Genomic DNA, 21,164 nt, shown 5'->3' on the forward strand with positions numbered 1-21,164 from the left:
AATTTCAAATAATAAGGGCAAATAACTGCCCACAGAAGAGCCATAGGATTCAAAGGCTCTGAAACTAAAAGTGTGGTTCAAGCTCTTCTATATGTATGTACATATGTGTGTGTGTGTACATATGTGTGTGTGTGTACGTATGTATGTGTCTGTGTTCATAAAATAAACACATGACTTCTTCATATAGAAAATATAAGCTTTTCTGAAATTTTGAAAATAGGATACAATGTAGTAAGTTTATTGTGTACATAAACCTAAGTTTTTAAAACATTTGGGATGTTTTACTGAAAACAAAAACTAGCAATAGTCTCCTTAGATTTACCCCCAGGGTAAAACAAATTTTGCAGTACACTACTTGTGTGAAATTTCTCTCATTCCTCTTAACTTTTAAAGCAGATGGAAAGAGACAGAAAACTCCTGTTTTCTTGGTTTATGTGTGTGTATGTGCGTGTGAGTGTGTGTGTGTGTATGTGTATCTTCCTGTCTTTCTGTACCTTTACCTGGGTTACATTTCTGTGGCAGTTCTGGGCTTTGTCAGGTGGGTGTTTCCTGCTGAAATTTTGCATATCCCCCCTTAGATAGGGACAGTCTACACTGGAGGTTTAGGAAATTCAATCTGCTAACGTGTAGAGCAGGCCACAGAGGAACGTAGGCATAAAAGTCATTGTTCTAAACCAGTGGCTATTTCAATTTTTTCTTGCTTAGCAGTGAGACCTGTTTTCCTGATAAAAGCTTCCTTAGAAAGCCAGTATAGAAACAGATAAAAATGATACTTTATTTTCTAAGTGTAACGTTAAATACTGACTTGGTGTAAATTTAGTCAGAATTGAGGTGTTTTGATGAGCAGTTTGAGGGCACTGAGGAATGGGCTTCGGTGAGTGTAAATCTTCATGTTGAATCCAGAGTGGACCTTGCCTATGGTCCTTCATCTGAACTTGTAATCGTGGCAATGTTGGAACCCTATTTTGCCAGACTGAGCTTTTTTTGACGTGTTAAAAATTAAAACCAAGATGCAGCAGTAGGTACAGTCATGTCATATTTGCAGGTGGGGTTGCTATGTGTGTGGGTAAAAGTGTCGTGGACAGAACACATTGCTGTTTAGAGAAAAGGGTCATGGATGCCGCAGGAAACAGCTATTCTTTTCAGCTGCAGCTTTTATAAGAACCTCTATTCCTGAGATTTGCTTCCTTGCCATTGCTTTCCCACTGTTTGAAAAGGAGAAAAACGACTCTTGCAGCCCAGGGAAGAAACCAGGAGAACATATCCAGTTCTTCCTTTCTTTTGTTTCCTCATTCAACAAATTTTTATTTACTGACTAAAGAAACAAACAAACAGAAAACCCAAACCAGTTGCCATTGAGTTGATTCTTAACGCATGGTGACCCCGTGTGTGTCAGAGTAAAACTGTGCCCACAGGGTTTTCAGTGGCTGATTTTTCTGAAGCACATCACTAGGACCTTCTTCCGAGGTACCTCTGGGTGGATTTGAACCACCAAGCTTTTGGTTAATAGCCAAGCACTTAACTGTTTGCGCTACCCAAAGACTCCTGTTGCCTAACTAGTATGTGTGACAGGTGCTAAAATGTAGGGATAAACAGATGCTTAAGAAAGACGCATACTGACTTCTCAGAGCTTTTAGTTTAGTGGGGGGAAGAAAGATATTGGGCGAAAAATAAAAAGTAGCAAGAGATGCTTATTCCCTTCTAGCAGGAGGACAGGAAAGACCTAGATGCAGGCTCATGGGTTTGTAGATCTGATCGCAAGAGTTTGAGGGCAGTTCCAACCAGATGCTCCATTTGCCCTGAAACATGGGATATGCTCATCTGTTGGAAATCACGGGCAAATGGGGAATTTGGATTTGAAGAGAATTAGGAAGCTCTGAAGTAGTCATTAGAGAAGAGGACCCTAGGATTGGAAGATAAAATTTAGGATCAGTTGAGGTTGGTGTTCACAAATGCACAGTGGCACTGAGCTGGCCAGTTATGTGGCTTATCCTTACCTTCACTCAGCAGCCTGAAGGCAGGCACAGAGAAGGCAGGTATTTTGAGAAATGTTGATTATTCAGCTGTATGAGGGAACTGATATTGACGGTCTCTGCATATTTATTCTGGAAAATATGTAGGGTATTTATTGCTTTGTTTAAACATGTGACTCACAAGAGATTTTTAACAGCTTTTATCATCAAGTAAGCTGGCAAAAATAGTTGAAATTGACAGTGTGTGCAGCATAAAATGTACTGTTAAGAAAAAGACATCTTTCAATGTAATATTGGCTAATGGTCTCTTCTTGGGGAGCTGGGGATAATGATATTGTCTGAGAAATAAGTCACAAAAGTAATGAGATTAAGTGAAAGAAGAAATTTTAAAAGTGCTTAAAATAGCACACACTTAATAAATTTTTCCTTCTTCCTTTAGTTTTTCTCTATCCCTCTTTCCCTCCCATATTATTTGGAAGACAGTTGAGGTATTTTATAGGGAGTAACTATTCCATGCTGAACAGATATTCCTAAGAAGGTTCTCAAGTATTCATTTTTTCTTTCTAAAATGCGAGAATATAAAAGAAATATTTTGTGACTGAGCAATCTTATACCTGTCCCAGCCCCATCACCCTTTACTTTTAATTCCAAGTGATTTATTACTTTGGTCTGGGTGCACCTGGCACCTCAATCCCCAGAGGTGCTAACTCCAGGTTCAAGGGCAGAGACTGGCAAGCAGCTCTGGTGGGCTCTGCTTGGGGCTCTGACCAGAGAAATCTTGTCAGCCTTGTTAGAGGTTATCGTTATTACCTAGTCAGTCATAAACTAACAGAAATTACAACTCTGTCGTTGTTGTCATTGTTACCTTCAGTCAAGTTGGCCTCAACTCATGGTGATCCAATGCGCAATGGAACAAAATGCTGCCCAGTTCTACGCCGTCCCCATGATTGGTTGCACATTGGACTGTTGTGATCGGTAGAGTTGTTGGCTGATCTAGAGATCCATTTAGCTCTTTAAGTTGTGTTTAGTTGTTCCCATAGGTTGAAATATCTTTAAAAGGGAGCCAATGGTAACTTTGTAGGCTTTAATCTATGATGCTTTTTTTTTTTTTAAACTAAGTTCCATTCATATTATCTCTGTATTCTGTTCCATTATTACTAAGGAACTGTTTAGCACAGCGGTTAAGTGCTTGGCTGCTAACCGAAAGGTTGATGGTTTGAACTCACCTAGCAGCTCCTTGGGAGAAAGACCTGACAATTTCCTCCCATAAAGGCTCTAGTCTAGAAAACTGTATGGGGGTGACATAGGGTTGCTGTGAGTCAAAATTGACTTGATGGCACCTAGCAACAACAATATCATTCCTGCTTATACATACACACATATTCATATTTATTTGTATCAAGTTAGACTTTGTGCCAACACACAATACAGCTTAATCTACTTGCCACGATGTAAAATATGATGAAAAAGTGCTGAAACTGTGGAATTTGGATGCACTTTGATTCTCTGTGTGTTGCTCCAAAAATATAAAGTACTGAATTATCTTTGCGTTTAAGACACATCCATGGACACTGCCTCCTGTTCATAGGTAATAACAGTAAAGGAGAAATAAAGAGAAATGAGCAAATGGTGCTGTTGACGCTGCCATCGCCAGATGAGGGAAGCAGAGTAAACCTCTCAGTGCCTTTGTGAAATAAAACTGCATTTCCTTTGAAGAGATTTTATAAGCATTCTTGGCAGTTCCTAGTTATGCTGTATTTGAGTCTGTTAGTGTCCAGCTCATCAAAAGCGTTTCTAAGTCAGAAGTTGATCTCATTCCCAGAGCTGGAGTCGTTAGGCATTTCATTCATTTTGTTTGTCGTTCTCATATTGTTGTTTCAGGGACTGAAACATTTCCTTGTCATTCTCCCTGTATTTTCTTGTAAATGTACAGGCCTGTCATATTACTGTTTTTTGCCATTCAGCTTGGTTCCCATGGCTTTCAGATACATATGTATAGTGACAAACTTCTTGATGTCCTTAAGGAGTCTATCAGTTGCAAACTGACTTAAATTCATTTGTTACCAAATATTTGGAAATGCATCTGTAAAAAAAGTAGCCTCCCATTAAAAAAAAAAAAGTTGCAATCAAGTCTATTCCAACTCATAGCGACCTTACAGGACAGAGTAGAACTTTTCCATAGGGTTTCCAAGGAGCAGCTGGTGGATTCAAACTGCCAACCTTGGTTAGCAGCCAACTGCTTAGCCACTGGGTCACCAGGGCTCTAGCCTCCCATAAAAAAAAAAAAAAGAGGTAAGAGGTAAATGAGGATTGTAAGTCTTCTAACCTTCAACCACAGTTCCAGGCAGCACGTTATAATGAAGGCAAATGTCAGAATCACACACAAACGCAAACACTTATTATCGAGCAGGCACAAAAACACCCATACAACCTGTTCTGAAACCTGATGAAGCCCCCAGCTCTATGTTCTTTTAGGCACAAGCACCTTGCAGTGGAAGAGCCACTCGAAGCAGATTCAACAGTATTTTAGTTGCAGGATTCAGCTAACCTAGTTGCAGTCGGTTGACAAAATCAATATAGGATCCATCCTAATATTAAGTCCAAGTGCCTTTCAGAAGAATATGCTATTGTTGGGTATCTTTATAATTTATTGCCCAAACCAGGATACTTTTGAGATCTAAAGCTATAATTGTACTGGTGTAAACAGGGACTGTACCAGGTAAACTGGAACCTATGGTTATCCTAGCTATTAGGTATGCTAGAGTCTTATACCCTATTCAGGCAAAGGCAGAATCACCTCTACACTTCATCCATGTATATTCTATATAGCCATCTATATACCTTGAACACCCTTTGTTTCACCAAGGAAAAATCATTTCAACAACCCGTAATGCAAAGCAACAAACCCTTTGAAGTTGGTCAGAGGTAAAGACAATTGAAACCTTTTTGTAGGACCCTTGGATTTGTGTCGTATGATTAGGGTATGTCAGATGATAACTAAACACCCCTGGAGTAATTCCTCGTTAGGGCACTTGAGACGTTAACTAATGCCATTAGGGTATGAATTGAAGCTACCTAAAAAAACATATAAATCACACAGCAAATAGATCTGTTTTGGAGTATTTAAAAGCTATCACAGAGAATGGAACAGGGCCTTTTCTGGAGGATAAAATTCAGTGTTTTTTAAAGAGAACATGTGGTGTTCTTTAGGATATACAGGCTTAAAGCTTCATTAAAAAGAACACAGACACAGCATTTGGCAACAGTTTGTGCTTTCTTTTATGTATTTTTCTTGGTACTCTGATTATAAAGTATTAATGTGCATCTTTGGGGTAAAATGGTGTGCTCTAAAGAGTACTAATAGTAATGATTTGTAATTAGATTTTTTACTAAATAATTCAACAGAAGTACTATAGGATCAATAATCAGCCTGCTGAAGAATGAATAATGCAGTAGATTTACATTCTTTTATTCCCACTGATAAAGCAATACCAAATTAACTTTGTTATAGTCTGTAGGCATCTAAGAAGAAAATATATCAAAACTTTAAGGTATCAAAGTATATTTTTTCCAAATAAAGCATAATCCTCTATAAATGCTAAGTGAGACTATATCAGATTTATTTGCTTAATGAGTGAGAAAATCAGCAGGTGGTCAAGCTGAATCCAAGAGAACTCCAGCGATTAAGAATATGTAGGCCCTGACAAAATATTAGAATAAGGTTGTAAGATTAGTAAACTGGTTAATATTCTATAGGGCAATAAAACTGTAACCTTTGCAATTATCTTTTCTGCCATACAAAAATCACTGGCCTCTCTATGGACAAAATCTGCAAGTTAACGCATAATAGAGTCTGGGTCCTAATAGCTAATAAATAATATGTCAAACAAAGGTACATTATCTTAAGCTATTAAGTAATCCTTAGGTGGGCCTGTTTAGTATAACTTTGAAAAGACACACAGTTATCCTTTAGATGTATTTTCAGGTTTTATATAATTTTGTGAGGAGCCCCAGTGGTGTACTGGTTAAAGCTCTCGACTGCTAATTGAAAGGTGGGCAGTTTAAACCCATCAGTCACTCCAAGGGAGAAAGATGTGGCAGTCTGCTTCTGTAAAGATTTACAGCCTTGGAAACCCTGTGAAGCAGTTCTCTGTCCTATAGGGCCATTGTGAGTTAGAATTGATTTGATAGCAGCAGGTTTGGTTTTTTGGTTTATGTAATTTTGCATAACAAAGTTTTTTTTTTTTTTGCTTTAGTTCATGTTGAATTATGTGATTACCAAGTAAATACCAAATTGTGACCTTTGTATTTATTTTGTAATTTTTGGGGGGGGCGGGGTTATTTGTTTATTTGCTTGGATCAAGGGGCGGGACTTGGTGAAGGAAGGTTCATAATTTTGATTTATCTGAGATGTAAGCAAGACTAGCTATGTTATTGGTTGGGAAAATTTGTTCTGTGTAATTTGAAGGGAGCTATTAAGAAATCCAGAAGCTCACTTTGGACCACAGGCCAATTTGAAAGTACACCTATTTTCGGGTTTTTTTTTTTTTTTATTAACTTTTATTAAGCTTCAAGTGAACTTTTTCAAATCCAATCAGTCTGTCACATATAAGTTTGCATACATCATACTCCGTACTCCCACTTGCTCTCCCCCATTGAGTCAGCCCTTTCAGTCTCTCCTTTTGTGACAATTTTGCCAGCTTCCCTCTCTCTCTATCCTCCCATTCCCCCTCCAGACAAGAGATGCCAACACAATCTCAAGTGTCCACCGGATTTAATTAGCTCACTCTTCATCAGCATCTCTCTCCCACCCACTGACCAGTCCCTTTCATGTCTGATGAGTTGTCTTCGGGGATGGTCCCTGTCCTGTGCCAACAGAAGGTCTGGGGACCATGGCCACCGGGATTCCTCTAGTCTCAGTCAGACCATTAAATATGGTCTTTTTATGAGAATTTGGGGTCTGTATCCCACTGATCTCCTGCTCCCTCAGGGGTTCTCTGTTGTGCTCCCTGTCAGGGCAGTCATCGATTGTGGCTGGGCACCAACTAGTTCTTCTGGTCTCAGGATGATGTAGGTCTCTGGTTCATGTGGCCCTTTCTGTCTCTTGGGCTCTTAGTTGTTGTGTGACCTTGGTGTTCTTCATTTTCCTTTGCTCCAGGTGGGTTGAGACCAATTGTTGCATCTTAGATGGCCGCTTGTTAGCATTTAAGACCCCAGACGCCACATTTCAAAGTGGGATGCAGAATGTTTTCATAATAGAATTATTTTGCCAATTGACTTAGAAGTCCCCTCAAACCATGGTCCCCAAACCCCTGCCCTTGCTCCGCTGACCTTTGAAGCATTCATTTTATCCCAGAAACTTCTTTGCTTTTGGTCCAGTCCAATTGAGCTGACCTTCCATGTATTGAGTGTTGTCCTTCCCTTCACCTAAACCAGTTCTTATCTACTGATTAATCAATAAAAAACCCTCTGCCTCCCTCCCTCCCTCCCTCCCCACCTCGTAACCACAAAAGTATGTGTTCTTCTCAGTTTGTACTATTTCTCAAGATCTTATAATAGTGGTCTTATACAATATTTGTCCTTTTGCCTCTAATTTCGCTCAGCATAATGCCTTCCAGGTTCCTCCATGTTATGAAATGTTTCACAGATTCGTCACTGTTCTTTATCGATGCGTAGTATTCCATTGTGTGAATATACCACAATTTATTTACCCATTCATCCGTTGATGGACACCTTGGTTGCTTCCAGCTTTTTGCTATTGTAAACAGAGCTGCAATAAACATGGGTGTGCATATATCTGTTTGTGTGAAGGCTCTTGTTTCTCTAGGGTATATTCCAAGGAATGGGATTTCTGGGTTGTATGGTAGTTCTATTTCTAACTGTTTAAGATAATGCCAGATAGATTTCCAAAGTGGTTGTACCATTTTACATTCCCACCAGCAGTGTATAAGAGTTCCAATCTCTTTGCAGCCTCTCCAACATTTATTAGTTTGTGTTTTTTGGATTAATGCCAGCCTTGATGGGGTGAGATGGAATCTCATCGTAGTTTTAATTTGCATTTCTCTAATGGCTAATGATCGAGAGCATTTTCTCATGTATCTGTTGGCTGCCTGAATATCTTCTTTAGTGAAATGTGTGTTCATATCCTTTGCCCACTTCTTGATTGGGTTGTTTGTCTTTTTGTGGTTGAGTTTTGACAGAATCATGTAGATTTTAGAGATCAGGTGCTGGTCGGAGATGTCATAGCTGAAAATTCTTTCCCAGTCTGTAGGTGGTCTTTTTACTCTTTTGGTGAAGTCTTTAGATGAGCATAGGTGTTTGATTTTTAGGAGCTCCCAGTTATTGGGTTTCTCTTCATCATTTTTGGTAATGTTTTGTATTCTGTTTATGCCTTGTATTAGGGCTCCTAAGGTTGTCCCTATTTTTTCCTCCATGATCTTTATCGTTTTAGTCTTTATGTTTAGGTCTTTGATCCACTTGGAGTTAGTTTTTGTGCATGGTGTGAGGTATGGGTCCTGTTTCATTCTTTTGCAAATGGATATCCAGTTATGCCAGCACCATTTGTTAAAAAGACTGTCTTTTCCCCAGTTAACTGACACTGGTCCTTTGTCAAATATCAGCTGCTCATACGTGGATGGATTTATATCTGGGTTCTCAATTCTGTTCCGTTGGTCTATGTGCCTGTTGTTGTACCAGTACCAGGCTGTTTTGACTACTGTGGCTGTATAATAGGTTCTGAAGTCAGGTAGAGTGAGGCCTCCCACTTTCTTCTTCTTTTTCAGTAATGCTTTGCTTATCCGGGGCTTCTTTCCCTTCCATATGAAATTGGTGATATGTTTCTCTATCCCCTTAAAATATGACATTGGAATTTGGATCGGAAGTGCGTTATATGTATAGATGGCTTTTGGTAGAATAGACATTTTTACTATGTTAAGTCTTCTTATCCATGAGCAAGGTATGTTTTTCCACTTAAGTATGTCCTTTTGAATTTCTTGTAGTAGAGCTTTGTAGTTTTCTTTGTATAGGTTCGGGTTTTTTTAACAAGCAAAAAGATCCTGTTTGGAGCTGACACACTGTTGTTGTTAGATGCCATCAAGTCGGCTCTGACTCATATTGACCCCATGTACAACAGAGCAAAACACTGCCTGGTCCTGCGCTGTCCTCACAATCATTGCTATATTTGAACCCATTGTTGCATTCACTGTGTCAGTCCATCTCATTGAGGGTCTTCCTCTTTTTTGATGACCCTCTGCGTTACCAGGCATGATGTCCTTCTCCAAGGACTGGTCCCTCCTGTTAACATGTCTGAAGTATGTGAGACAAAGTCTTGCCATCCTTGTTTCTAAGCATTCTGTCTATACTTCTTCCAACGGAGATTAGTTTGTTGTTCTGGCAGTCCATAGTATATTCAATATTCTTCACCAACACCGTAATTCAGAGGCATAAATTCTTCCTCAGTCTTCATTATTCCTTGTTCAGCTTTCACAAGCATATGAGACAATTAAAAATACCATGGCTTGGGTCAGGTGTACCTTAGTCCTCAAAGTGACATCTTTGCTTTTTAACACTTTAAAGAGATCTTTTGTGCAGATTTGCCCAATGCAATACATAGTTTGATTTCTTGACTGCTGCTTCCATATATTATGGACCTGAGTAAAATGAAATCCTGGATAACTTAATTGTTTCTCCGTTTGTTATGATGTTGCTTATCAGTACAGTTGTGAGGATTTTTGTTCTCTTTATATTGTGTAATCCATACTGAAGGCTATAGTCATTGATCTTCATCAGTAAATGCTTCAGGTCATCTTCACTTTCAGCAGATAAGGTTGGTGTCATCTAATATCGCTAGTAATTAAAAAATAGAAGTAGGAAAAAAAGAAAATAGTCCTATATTTAACTCCACCAGCTGCTCCTTGGAAACCCTATGGGGCAATTCTACTCTGTCCTGTAGGGTCACTATGAGTTGGAATTGACTCAATGGCAACAGATTTGGTTTTTTTTGGCTTGATATTTGGTAAGAAGCATCTTCTTTTTGTGGTTCCTATGTGGATAACCAAAGAAATGGGGGCAGAGGGTGCCCTGCTTAAATGCAGAGAGGCATTTAAATCCCTTAAGGTATTAGGTTTTGACTTTAGATTTTAAGGGTAACCACACTCTTTCCAGGTGGAAACCAACTGACTCCACTTAGATGGCATTTCTCCTTCATCAGAGCTAAGATCACAAGGGTTAAATGTCTCACAGCTCCCTTCCAGTGGGTTCCATTGTTTTCTGGTTTGTACTAGTCAAACAGATTGTAATCAAACAGATTGGTAACTTACTTGTGGTGGCGGTGGACTTCTTTCAGAGTGATCTTGCTTCCAATTTTCACATACTAATTACCCTTGTGAAAGTAAACATGCAGTCCGCAAGCGGGCTATTTAGCCTCTAAACCAAAAACGTTTGCCGTGAAGTCAATTCCTATCAACCTGATAGGACAGAGCAGAACTGCCCCACAGGGTTTCCAAGGAATGCCTGGTGGATTTGAAATGCCAAGCTTTTGGTTAGCAGCCGTAGCTCTTGACCACTAGGCCATCAGGGTTTCCATTTAGCCTTCTAAGCACCTACAATTGAGTACCTATTATTTGTCAGGCATTCTTCTACACACTGGGGGAGATACAGTGAGCAGTGCAGAGAAAAAATCCCTGACCTTATGGGGCTCATGTTCTAGCAAAATAGATAAAGTATTAGGGCTTTTCTGTGCATTGTGTGAGAAGTGTGATACACAGAACTTGCACAGTGAGTTTATACCATTTTAAGAATCTTCCCCCTTTTGTGTTAAGAAGAAAAGAGTCCTTGGTACTCTTTCTTTGCATACTAGTTATTACCTTTTTACTTCTAAATCTTCCAGTTCTGTTTAAAGACTTTCCCAACAAAGATAAGTTTCTCCTAGGACATTATAGTAACTTTAGGAATTTATGCAGGAAGTAAAAGATAGGTTTTCATGTGCAGCACTAGTGTCCCAAATTGCCCCTAAAAGTTCTGAAATTAAGGCCTTTTTCCCCTTGCAAATTGTGCTCTTTCCTTACTTGATCTTTTCTCCACTCATTTTACCCCTCTCGTTCTTTTGCAATGATTTGGGTGTAAATATTCCATTCTTTCATGAGACAGTCATTGCTAGCATCCCCCAGTTTTTTCATTTTATGTTTTGCATGTTTTTGTTTTCTTCTTTTCATTGGAGACTTCATTGGTTTCCACTCAGCTGGTCTTTACGGAGCACTGTGTATGTGCCTGGAACTCTTCTAGTGACCAGGGCTTTGTGAAGACATGCAAGGCATAGCTTTTGCCTTCCAGGAGTCTAAAACGCCTTGAAAACTTACACTAGTAATTTTACTTTTTTACCCATATGAAACAATTAGAGATCAAAACAGAGAATACAGTGAGTTGAGTAGTAGGAAATAAATTAGGGTTAAACTTTATCATGTAAAGTGAAAAGCAGTATAGCTAAAATACCCTTGAAAATTTCTTAAAATGTCCAAAAGTATAAACAATATTTTGCTTTTTTACTAGAAGCCAGAAAAATCTTTAAAAACCATTCAGGTTTCATCAACATGAATGGCCTGTTTCAGACTTGATTGGCTCCATCACCCCATTAATATAAGTGTTGTAGGATTCCCAGCTGAGCCTATTACATCCATCCATGTATATATGGTGTGGCCCTACTCTGTGTCATCTAGTTCCAGAAGATATGATTTACTCTGGCACATCTAAAAAGGCACAAATCAATATTGGCCAGAATGATCAGGGAGGGTTTTTTGAAGGGTTTTATTTGTTTATTGTCTGTCTTCTTCTAGAATATAAGCTATATGAGGACAAGACATTGGTTTGTTCACTGGTGTATCTCTGGAACCTAGAACCACAGTACATACTGGGTGCCCAGTCAATATTTGTTGAATGACCGAATAGAGGAAACCTGAAAGTCATTGTCGATTCTTCCTCCCTTATCTCCACGTCCAGTCAGTCAGTATGTCTGGTCTGTTCTACCTCCTTTTTCTCTTTTGAGTTTAGGCACTTCTCTGCTTTCCCACTGCCAACACCTTAGTTCAGGCCATCATTATACATACAGGTCATTACATCAGCCTTCTATTTGGCTTCCACACTTCCAGTCTTGTCTTCCTTCCTTCTGCAAGCACTCCATATTACAGCAAAAAGAGTGAAACGCTGCTCTTCTTTAAACTCTCTGATGACTCCCCATTGCCCTCTAGTAAAGCCCAGACTCCTTAGCCTAGACTAAATGCAAGACCCATCATAATCTCACCCCTCCAACCTTTTTGCTAACCTCTCTAACCTTTATGATTCCGTCTCCTCACTTTACAGTCTGTGCTTCTGCCATACTGAATCCTGCCGTGTTTTCTGCCCTCAAGGTAATTTCTATAACACATGCCGTAGGCCTGATTTGCCTCCCTTCCACTCTTCAACCCCATCCTTGTGGACTACACCTAGCTTTCCCTGGGCTACCCAGTCTGGTTAGATTTCACTCCTTTATGCTCCCATAACCCGTTGCTCCATAGGGTTTCCAAGGTGGTAATCTTTACCGAAGCAGACTGCCACATCTTTTACAGAGCAGCTGGTGAGTTCAAATCACCAACCTTTTGGTTGGCAGCCAGGTGCTTGACCATTGCACCAACAGGGCTCCTTTTATGCTTCCATAGTGTCCTGATTCTCTCTCCCTATAATTAGAGTACCTCTTGCCAGGTGGGAACCCCAGGTTCTGCTCAGCATGACTCATCTCAGCCAGTAAACAGGAGACTGAGGTAGCAGAGTGCAAAGATACCTTTATTTTGTTGTGCAAGGAAAGGAAACAGTCGGGGCTGCTGCCATCAAGACTGCTCAGTGAGGGTGAGGGGAAAAGTTACTTTTGAGGAGTTTACGAATAGGAAGTTCATGCAAGTTACATCAGCAACATTCTTAATTGTACTACGCAGGGGCAATGGGGTTTACATATAACTTCATGCATCAGGTGTTCAGAAAATGGACGTTAAACTCCACCCAGAGGCAGGGAAGTTATTGTGTATGAGGCCTAAAAGGTTACCCTGAATATCGACCTGGCACCTAAGCTGATTTCTGCCAATTTCCTCCAGCTTTGGGGCAGCAGTTAAGGAGAGGGGAACCAGGATTTTAATCTAAAGTTACAAGGTGTGCCAAGCAAAGGAACCAGGATTCTAATGTAAAGCTACTGGGCTTGCCAAGTAAGCTGCTTGAGGCAGTGAAATTTTCCAAAGCCTGGGGATGTCTGTCTTATCCCTCTTGGTATTTAAATCGCCTCTTTACTTATCTATCTCCCCTGGTATTCTGTCATCTCTTTGAGGGCATGGACTTTGTCTTATGAATTTTATGTAATTCTAGAACAAACATATGCCTGATGTATAGTATACATGTGAGTAAGTGAATAAGTAAAGGAATAATGCAGTGGTACTTGAATGGGACCTTAAAAGGTCGATGGACCTCATATACTCTCAAGACCAAAGTGAACTGAGAAAGAGAGCAGCATGGATGCAGAGTAGAGGGGGACCAGTTAAGAAAGAGCTTTCTTTTTGTTGTTATTAGAAATGGACTACGTCCTAGGGAATACTGGGAATTAAAGACTATGTCCTAGGGAACACTGGGCCCTGAGTATATTGAGTCATTAAATAACTTCCTTTTTTCTTCTAAGAGTGAAATTGGAATGACTATAGACCAGTAAAGAATGTTGGGGGTGGGGGCAGATGTCAGATAAAAGTTACCTTAGGTGTGGAAGCCAGTACAGCTTGTACAAGGCAAGGTCACAGAAGCGCCTTAGACACATCCAAACTCCCTGAGGGACCGAATTGCTGGGCTGAGGGCTGTGGGGACCATGGTCTCAGGGAGCATGTAGCTCAACTGGCATAACAGAGTTTATAAAGAAAATGTTCTGCATTCTACTTTGGTGAGTAGTGTTTGAGGCCTTAAAAGCCTCTGAGCGGCCATCTAAGATATTCCATTGGTCTCACCCCTTTGGGAGCAAGGGAGAATGAAGAAAACTAAAGGCAAAAGGGGAAAATTAGTCCGTAGGACTAATGGACCACAACTACCACAGCCTCCACCAGACTGAGTCCAACATAACAAGATGGTGTCCATCTACCACCACCAATTGCTCTGACTGGGATTACAATAGAAGGTCTGGAACAGAGCTGGAGAAGAATGTAGAGCAAAATTCTAACTCACAAAAAAATACCAGACTTATTAGCCTGACAGAGACTGAAGAAACCCCGAGAGTATGGCCCCCAGACACCCTCTCAGCTCAGTAATGAAGTCACACCCAATGTTTACTCTTCAGCCAAAGATTAGACAGGCCCGTAAAACAAAACAAGCTTATAGGGGCACACCTGCCCAGAGGCAAGGACTAGAAGACAGCAGAAGACAGGAAAGCTGGTAATGGGGAACCCAAGATTGAGAAGGGGAGAGTGTTGACATTTCGTGGGGTTGTTAACCAATGTCATAAAACAATGTGTGTGATAACTGTTTAATGAGAAACTAGTTCTGTAAACTTTCATCTAAAGTACAATTAAAAAAAATTGATACTAATCAGAAAAAAAGAGTTGCCTCAGGTGTTTTGCTGTAAGAAGGCTTATATCATCTCAAAGTTAACAAAAAGGTGTACGTGTCTATGTGTGTAATCACCCACATATGCTCATACGTATGTCACGCCTGTTTTATGAAGAACACTTTTAAAAGGAACTGCTGAGATGCACTTCACTGAGCATCAATAAATTAGATTTTATTTTGAATTAAGGTGGAAACTTTAAAGAAGAAAAGATAATTTTTGTTTTCATTTCATTTGACAAACCATTGTTTTGTTTCTATAAATGAGAATATCACCAAGAAGGGAGAGATACACGAGAGAATTTGCAAATGAGATTCTGCATTAATTTTTGCCACATACAGGTCAGTGATTATTTTGCACGTTTATGACTTTTTACTAGATGACAAATATTCTGATTACAGCAAAAATGGATTCCTGATTGACTTTATCCTTTCGATCTCTGTTACTGCAATTTTAAACTATTTACTTTTAGGCATATGTACCACATGCAGAGTGTTGCTGTTTTTGGTTGCTGTCGAGTCAACTCCAACTGATAGCGACCTCATGTGTGCAGAGTAGAACTGCCCCATAGGGTTTTCAGAAGCAGATTGCCAGGCCTTACTTCCGAGGTGCCTCTGGGTGGGTTTCAGCTGCCAGCCTTTCAGTATTGGCAACGCAGTCACAGTTTTCACATGTTTGCTCGGCTAAGAAAAACCCTGTTGTCGTTGAGTTGATTCCAACTCATAGCAACCCTATAGAATAGCGTAAAACTGCCCCATAGGGTTTCCAAGGAGTGCCTGGTGGATTCGAACTGCCTATCCTTTGGTTTTTTGGTTAGCAGCTGTGCCACCAGGGCTGCAATTTACTAGACAGAGCTACACAGTGCAATCCTTCCTCCACAGTGGTGCTTTAGAAATGAACTGTTTTCACATTTAGCTCCCTCATTAAACTGCAGTCTTCTCGAGGTGGGACATTGTGGGACTCATTTTTGTACTCCTACTTGTTAACATAGTTTCTAGCACATAATAGGCTCTGAGAGAATATTTGTTGGGTAGTGACGAAGCATGTTAGTCTACAGTTTAAAAACTTCTTCAGTGAATCCCACTGCCTATCAAATAAGGCCCAAGCTCTTCAGCTTGGCCTCAAGAGCCCAAGAATCTAATTCAAATTTACATACCCAGCATTTTCTCTCGTAAATTCCATCTTATATAACCTCTATGCTCCATTTATACCGGACTGTCTAGCTTTCCCCTCAAATGCCCTATACTTCTTGACCTCCTACTTCTATTTTTGGTTCCCCAACCCCATTTCAGCCCTGAAATGTACATCGTCAAGGGCCAGCTCCTCCTGATTCTCAAACTGGAAAAATGTCTCCGTCCTTCCTACTTCGTATGACAGCCAGCCTTGTTTTCTATGCATTTGTGAACATATGCACTTACATATTTTACTTCCATTTTAAAGGATAAGATCTATCTAAGAACATAGATCCTTCTGTGCCTGGCAAATATTAGTGTTTCAGTAAATACTGTCTCAGAATGAATATTTTCAATAAATGCTGATCTACTGTGAAGCAAAGCACTTTTCCCATTTTTTACTTCGGCCAAAGGGGAAGAAAATTGGATAATTAATCTGGGTTAACCATGGCAAAAATGACAGAACAGTTTTTTTGGCAAGCCAATAAAGAAGAAAGATGATTTTTTCTCTTGTTTTTATGAAGAAAAGTGTATTACTCAGAATTAGTTTAAGGACTCTCAGAAGTATTGGTCAAAATAAATGCTTTGGAGCTGCAGACCACTTCTTATTCAGTATGATTCTATTGAGATATCCTCCTGGTATTAATGACCTAGGGCAAGATCAATTTGCCAGTCTTTATAGAGTACTTGATTTCTTCTTGGGAAATTGTTCCTGAGAATTGGATCTCATAAGGTTGCGCAAGAATGGAGTTATATACTTTACGAACCTCTGCAGTATCTAGCATAGTACTTTCCTTGTACCTCCAGCATCTTTAATACTCAGCATTCACTACTTGTGATTAGTTCCAGTAGGGTATAAATAATCTGAAAATTTCAACTAATTTTTAATTGCAAAAATATTATAAACACTATCTTTCCCAAAGGTAACCATTGCCAGTATTTTGACACGTGATCTTCAAGACTCTACACACGCACACACACCCCACATAAGAAAAATAGAGCATCATATTGTATATATGCATCTCCAACATCTTTATTTTTACTTACTAATATGTCTCAGATGTCTTTACATATTTCTTACCTACAAATATCTACTACATTTGATATCCTATGTTCTAGTGTTTCTGTATATAGAGTTAATTTATCTTATTGTAATCTCCTTATGAATCCCTTCAACTAGCATTCCTAATTGAGCCAGTAAAGCCTCATTGTTTTGTAGCCCACTTACTTGAAATTTGTGATAATTAGGCCAAGAATAGAATCAAAATTTATGGTTGCCAATTAATGACTTAAAAGAATTTTTTTCTAGTAAGAGATAAATAGCTTTTAAACGCCAGCTTAAAATGTACCAATTACACATAAATTTCTCATCTGTTCCATTATCTAGCGTAGTAGTAACTTTGTGCACTTGAAAGGAGTAAAAGGTGTATCCCATTAAAACAGTTCTCTAATCAGATTTGTCACTAATTAGGACTCTGCTTTTGTGAGTTGAAACACAATTGTTCCTTTCCCACTTTATCCCAGCATTTCACTTTGTTCTGTTGCTTTCTGATGGAGTTTGGAGAGCTCCCTGGGTAAGGACTTTGCCTCTTGGTAAAGAGTGCTCTTCTAGGATCTGATTGCTGAGTAGTTAGAGGAAGGGAATACAGGGACATTCTCTTGTGCTGCTCCAGCAGCCTGAAGTTTGTTGACGTTTTGGATGTCATTTTCAAAAAATAAAATGAGGCATAGTTACCAAGGATAATATTCTACATCCCAGATTGGTGAATAGTGTCTGGTATTTTAAAAGCTTGCAAGCGGCCATCTAAGGTACGACTGTTGGTCTCTACTCGTGTAGAACAAAAGAGAATGAAGGAAATCAAAGGCGCCAAGAAGAAACTAGTCCTTGGGACTAATGCCCCACACAAACTACATCCTCTTCTTTTTTTTTTCCTTCTTTTTTTACCGCGCCTTAAATGAAAGTTTAGAATTTAAGTCAGTTTCTCATATAAAAACTTAAACACACGTTGTTATGTGACCCTAGCTGCTCTCCCTATAGTGTGACAGCACACTCCGCCTCTCCACACTGTATTTCCCGTGCCCATTCAGCCAGCTCCTGTCCCCCTCTGCCTTCTCGTCTTGCCTCCGGACAGGAGCTGCTCCCTTAGCCTCATGTGTCTACTTGAACTAAGAAGAAGAAGCACATTCCTCACCAGTATCATTATATGTCTTATAGTCCAGTCTAATCTTTGTCTGAAGAGTTAACTTCAGGAATGGTTTTAGTTTTGGGCTTACAGAGAATCCGGGGGCCATGTCCTCTGGGGTCTCTCCAGTCTCAGTCAGACCATTAAGCCTGGCCTTTTCACTAGGATTTGAGTACTGCATCCCACTTTTCTCCTGCGCTATCAGGGATTTGCATACCACAGCCTCTTCTAACCTGAGACCAGAAGAACTAGATGGTGCCTGGCTACCACTATCAACTGTTCTAATCAGGGACACAATAGAGGGTCCTGGGTAGAATGGGGAAAAATAGGTAGAACAAAACTCAAATTCCTAAAAAAGGCCAGACCTACTGGACTGATAGAGACTAGAGGAACCGCCAAGAGTATCGCCCGAAGATAACCATTGAACTTGGATTTGAAACTATTTCTGCAGGTCGTCTTTCAGCCAAATAACAGATTGGCTTATAAAATAAACAATATCATCCATGAGTAATGTTCTCCCTTAAACAAGTAACTACATGAGACCAAACGGTCAACATTTACCCAAACCCAAAGAAGAGAAGGCAGGAAAGGGAAAGGAAGCTAGATCAATGGAAGCAGAACAAAGAGAATGGAAATAATGCTGACACGTTGTAAAAATTGTAACCAATGGCACAGAACAATTTGTGTAAAAATTGTTAAATGGAAACCTAATTTGCTGTATAAACTTTTACCTAAAACACAGTAAAACAATAAAAATAAAATGAGTATGAATAAAGGGTGTGTCTAAGAACTAATAATTAAAAGCTCATTATGGGATAAAAATGCCTCTTTCTCTTTTACGTTGGTTTTATTTCTTGATTTGGCATTGTGTGTTTGTTTGGCTATTAACATTAAAATAATTACTAAAAATAACACATGCATTTAGGAACTTGCCTTAGGAATAATTTCTGGCACTCTTTTTGTCCTTAAATGCCTAGCATGGTTTATTTGCAAAAACAAATACAGTGCATCATTGTAGGTTTGTGGGTTAACATCTGCAGTAGACCTGCGTTCAAGTTTTTTATCTAATTTAGGAGGATAATTAACATGATGGTGTTCTTTTGTTTTATGTGAATATGTGTTGGATATTAATGTTGAGTTGAAGGTATCGGGGATGAAGCTTTCCGTACACAGAAGAATATTTTTGTACCTTTTGCAAATTCTCATAGTTTGTTTTCTTTTGTCACAAATGAAAGCATTTTGATTCAGATTTTTCTGCTTTGGTGTTTTCCTTTTCATAGCAGAATAAGATGAGGCAGTAGTGACATGATTTTTAATGTCATGATTAAAAATACAGGGTCCTGAGCCAGGCTGACAGCTGTGTGACCTTGGCCAAGTTATTTATTGTCTCAGTGCCTCAGTTACAGTATCTAAAAAATGGAGGTGATATTCCAAATGTTGGTAGTGTCTTTGCCACCATTTTTTTTTCAGGTGGGAGCCATCTTGTTTCCTATACAAACAGATCCTAGTTAGCGATTCTTCTTCCCGTGTTGGTGTTTGGTGGTTTTATTTTTGAATAAGGGGACAGTGGTGGTCCAGTGGTTGACTTCTCAAGTTCCATGCGGGAGACCTGAGTTTGATTCCAGCCAGTGTACCTCATGTGCAGCTACCACCCCTCTGTCCATGGAGGCTTGCGTGTTATGATGCTGGACAGGTTTCAGTGGAGCTTCCAGACTAAGACAGACTAGCAAGAAAGGCCTGGTGGTCTACTTCCAAAAATCAGCCGGTGAAAACCCTGTGAATTCCAGTGGGTTGGGCAGTGTTTCCTTCCCTTGTGCATGTGGATCACCAGGAGTTGGGGGCTGACTCGACAATAGCTAACAACAACAAATTTTTGAAAGGGAGATCATCTTTTCCTTTGCTTTTTAGACAGAGGCAGTGGGAACAACTGGACACAGTACACGTTGGCCCTTTCCCTGCTGAAGCAGACGTATGTGTGGTAATTCTGAATGATGACTTTACAAGTGTATGACTGCAAAACTGGCTCACTCCCAGGAGCCATTTATTTAAAAAAAAAAAAAAACCTGTTGTCGTTGAGTTGATTCGGACTTACAGTGACCCTACAAGATAGAGTAGCACTGCCCCACAGGGTTTCCAAGGAATGGCTGGTGAATTCAAGCTGCCAACCTTTTCCTGGTTAGCAGTCATAGAAAAGCCATTTTATAGGGACTCCAAATTCAGGAGATTCTTTGATTTGTTATTAAGAAGGCTGATATTTATTACTATGAGTTTTATTAATATAACAGTAACAAATGCTTGTATAGTTCTTTTTTGTTGTTGCTAGGTGCCATTGAGTCGATTACAGCTCACCACGAGCCTATATGTACGACAGAATGAAACACTGCCCTGTCCTGCGCCATCCTCACAATTGTTATGTTTGAGCCCATTGTTGCAGCCACTGTGTCAGTCCATCTTGTCAAGGGTCTTCCTCTTTTTTGCTGACCTCTGTATTATCAGGCATGATATCCTTCTCCAGGTACTGGTCCCTCCTGATAATGTGTCCAAAGCACTCGAGAGGAAGGCATCCTCGCTTCCAAGGAGCACTCAGACTGTGGTTCTTCCAAGACAGGTTTGTTTGTTCTTCTGACAGTCCATAGTATATTCGATATTCATTACTCTTGACAAAATATTATACTTTTATAGAGTTGAGGAACCTGTGGCTCAGGGATTTGACAGGCTGAAGGGTACTCAGGTAACAAGTTGTAGGCACACTTCACAGGACCAGGCACTGTCTGGGCTCAGTCTCTTAGGTTCCTGCTCTTCCCACAGCCTTTCAGCCGCCTTTCCAGTCGTACCCTAAACACTGCATGGGTCAGCAGACATACTAAGCTTACACATTCAGTTTTGTGTTATTTTTACTTTTGATTTTTCTTTTTTGATTGTTTGTATCAGGAGTTTTGTTATGAAGAAGGAAATGATAAAATATAGGTTTGAGGGAAGCAAATTGTATTCTTTTAATAAAGGCAGCAGTGACATAACAGCCTCTTACTGCTTGGGTGTTCTTTTTTTTTGCTGACCTGTAGTTTAATTTTTAGTGTCTAGACTTAGTAGTCTGGATTTAAGCACAAGACATATGAAAAAAAATCATCTGGAACTTATTCTCTCACACTAAATACTTCTTTCCTATCCTAGTTTCCAGGCGGTTCCTTCCTCCAACCATACCTCCAGATGAAAATCACTTAATTAACCAAGAAAGATT

General features: G+C 39.7%; 1 protein-coding gene across 7 annotated transcripts in view; it reads left to right on the plus strand.

Annotated features, from left to right (window-relative positions):
- Window positions 1-21,164, plus strand: part of SMYD3 (SET and MYND domain containing 3) — a 799,439-nt gene that overhangs the window by 438,479 nt on the left and 339,796 nt on the right. The window lies entirely within an intron of this gene.

Source organism: Elephas maximus, chromosome 24, assembly GCF_024166365.1.
Source record: "Elephas maximus indicus isolate mEleMax1 chromosome 24, mEleMax1 primary haplotype, whole genome shotgun sequence".
Classification (NCBI taxonomy): domain Eukaryota; kingdom Metazoa; phylum Chordata; class Mammalia; order Proboscidea; family Elephantidae; genus Elephas; species Elephas maximus.